The 3,616-nt window shown below is 42.9% G+C and overlaps 1 pseudogene; it reads right to left on the bottom strand.

The window, feature by feature from the left end:
* Positions 1-1,775: 1,775 nt before the first annotated feature.
* Positions 1,776-3,423, bottom strand: LOC116547801 (annotated as a pseudogene).
* Positions 3,424-3,616: the final 193 nt, after the last annotated feature.

Below are 3,616 nucleotides of genomic sequence, written 5' to 3' on the forward strand. Positions count from 1 at the left end.
ACCCAACGGGCAAGAAAGGACAAGTCCAGGCAGAAAGAATACAGGCCTCTAAATGTGCAGAGAAACACTTGACCTGTTGGAAGATGATGGACTTCTTAAGAGTTGAGGATGATGGCTCTGTGTCTGGATTACAGGTCCTTCCACTCCACAGGCCAAGATGTTTTGTCAATGTGAAGCAGAACGATGCACTGGTGCGTCCTGGCAGTTTGCCATCAATAGAGAGCAATCTCTCCTCTTTGATATGATGAACATGACCTGGACAGCAATTAATCATGAAGCCAGCAAGATCAAGGAGACATGGAAGAAAGACAGAGAGCTGGAAAAGTATCTCAGGAAGCTCTCAATGGGAGACTGCAATCACTGGCTTGGGGAATTCTCAGAGCACTGGGAGGTGATGCCAGAACCGACATTCATGGCTCAGAAACTCTGACCACAGAAAAATTATCACATTGTTTTTTGTTTGTTTGTTTGTTTTTTGAGATGGAGTCTCACTGTTGTCACCCAGGCTAGAGTGCAGTGGTGCGATCTCGGCTCACTGCAACCTCGACCTCCCAGGCTCAAGCGATTCTCCTGCCTCACCCTCCCAAGTAGCTGAGATTATAGGCACCAGCCACTATGCCCATATAATTTTTGTATTTTTAGTACAGATGGGGTTTCACCATTTTGGCCAGGCTGGTCTCCAACTACAAACCTAATATGATCTGCCACCCTCGGCCTCTGAAAGTGCTGGGATTACAGTCACGAGCCACTGCACCTGGCTAATTTTCATATTTTCAGTAGAGACAGGGTTTTGTCATGTTGGCCAGGTGGGTCTTGAATTCGTGGCCTCAAATGATCTGCCCACTTGACCTCCCAAAGTGCTGGGAATACAGCATGAGCCACCGAGCCCAGCCACAAGTAGTTCTTTTCTGATAAACACTTTAAAATTAAATGAAAAAAAAGTGTATGTTACTAGTTTTTTGTTTTATTTGTTGTTGTTGTTGTTTTTATTTTAAAACAGACACGCCAAACATGTTTCTAGAGTAAATGTCATGTGGAAATCTTTCTTTTTCTCCTCCATTCTCAATGAGGATATGGTTGTAAATTCTTATTATCTGGTAATTTTTATCAGAACTATACAAATTATAAACGTATTTACAACTGTTTTCAGACTATCCCTTCTATCATAATCATACAACTGGATAAAATTGGCAAGTATTTTTTGTTTTATTCCTTTATTTTTGTTTTCATGGTTTCACAAGAATATAATGTACGTAATCTGTCTTTCATTTTAAACCTAAAGTCTTCCTAATTTCTTCTTCATAGTTTCAACAGAAATAAAGGTAACAATTCAACGCATCTGTCCCTTCAATAAGAAGATATTTTATATATTTAAAAAACAGATTAATAATTTTTAAATACTTGCTATCACAAGAAAATTGTATCTAACAGGCAGAACTAAAGATCTGGCTGATGATGCACTAGATTTGGTGGGGGCTTTGTGTGTGTGTGTGTGTGTTTTGTTTGTTTTTGAGACAGGGTCTTGCTCTGTTGCCCAGCCTCGAGTACAATGGTATGAACACAGCTCACTGCAGCCTTGAACTCCTGGGCTGAATCATCCTCTTGCCTCAGCCTCCCATGCTGCTGGGACCACAGGTATGCAACACCCCAGCCAGCTAATTTTTAGAGTTTTTAATAGAGATGTGGATCTCACTATGTTGCCCAGACTGGTCTCAAACTCCTGGGCTCAAGTGATCCTCCTGCTTTAGCCTCCCAAGTTACTGGGATTACAGGCATGAGCCTCTGTGCCTGGCCTCTTTTTTTTTAATTATTATTATTTCTATTTTTCAAGCTAGGGTAGCTATGCAGTAACAGAAAATTCTAGTTATTTTAAAAACAGGATTGTAAGAGAAGCATGTTAATATAATTGGGTTTTCTCCTTTTTATAATTTTAACATTTGTGATCCAGGGAGTAAATGTGCAGTTTTGGTATATGGGTATATTGTATTACACTGAGGTTTGGCCTTGGCATATGCCCCAATCAACAACTGCTGTTTTCCTGGGATAGTCCTTGAGGAATCCCAAAAGTACCTGGAGAGCTCCCTCTTAACGTCCTCGCCACCAGCCACCACTGACTCATTCCTGATGGCCCTCTTGATGATCATGACGGCATCATGCGGGACCACTCCATCTCCTCCATAAACTGCTCAGCACTGCCACGGAGGATGAAGGTGCATATTTTGGCCTTGGGGCAGCCAGTAAAAAAACTGTACCTCTCACCTTTAATCTGGGTCTCTTCAAACATGTGGCATCGACCCAGCTGAGACAGCATTGATCTGCTGAGAGAGCATCAATCTGCTGAGAGAGCATTCGCACTGGTCTGGATTGAGCCTCCATAGGCCCTCATAGTCCTCTTCAGATTCCCCTCAGGTACTTGGCCGGCAGAGAACATGTTCCTGTTAGAAAAGCACTGGTGGCCATAACCCCAATGGGGAGTTTGGACAAGACAATGTGGGCTCCAGAATAATGGATCCCCTTTAACTTGTCATAGAGAATGTTCCACTCAGCATCAACAATCGCCTGATAATCCTCAACAGTGTGGACTCTTATGTCAGCATTATCTTTCTCAGCTTTCAACTCGAGCTCGACATTCAAAAGGGCAATCTCGGGATTGTGGTGTTTCTTGGGGGTTGCATTTCAAACTCAGCATAAGAGAAAGTCTTGTTGAATGCAACATCAGATACCAGCTGAGAATCCTCGAGGGCTCCACCCTGTAGCTTCTTGATTCCAATCATTTTAAACTGAAGCAAATCATCAAGCATCATCACTGCATCCACCACCATCTTAGCAAAGAAAGCTTTCTGCTGTGAGCTCCAGAGCAGTCCCAGCACACTATTCCAGCAGCTTCCTCTGCTCCATTTTATCTGCCTTCTTCACAGTCGAAGCAATCTCTTCAATCTTGTTAACTGCCAGCTAGGTGGCTGTGCAGAAACCTCAGATAATGAGCTGAGGGTGTTAACCTTCCTTCACCTACAGTTTCACCTGTTTCAGAAACTCGGCAAGGTCACTGAGGTGGTACCATCACCGACCTCAGCATCTTGGGATTTGGCAATGTCCACTAAAGTCTTTGGTGCCGGATGGACAACATCAAGAATTTTCAGAATGTGGCCACATCATTAGAAATTGTCACTTTGCCTCTGCCATCCACAATAAGTTTATCCATGCCATGGACACCCAGGGTGGTTCTTACAGCCTTAGCAATCACCTGGCAGGCACTGATGTTATTCACAAGCTGGAGGAAGCCTTGGGAGCTATCAGTACCCTCTTTCAACAAGATAACTGGCGTGGGCATCATTTTAGCTTATTCAGTGGCCCGCTACTCTCCTTTCTTCTCCATGACCGGTCCGCCCAGCAACCCATCCACTTTTTGACTTTTTAATAATTGATATTCTGGCTGGTATGTGATGGTATCTCATCGTGGTTTTGATTTGCATTCCTCTGACAATTAGTGATGCTGAGAATTTTTTTATGTTTGTTGGCCACTTGTACATCTTCTTTTAAGAAGTGTCTGTTCATGTTCTTTGCCCACTTTTTAATGGGGTTATTTGGTTTTTGCTTGTTGAATTGTTTAAGTTTC

Source organism: Sapajus apella, unplaced genomic scaffold (genome assembly GCF_009761245.1).
Source record: "Sapajus apella isolate SASKATOON/1434 unplaced genomic scaffold, GSC_monkey_1.0 scaffold4811, whole genome shotgun sequence".
NCBI classification, from domain to species: Eukaryota; Metazoa; Chordata; class Mammalia; order Primates; family Cebidae; genus Sapajus; species Sapajus apella.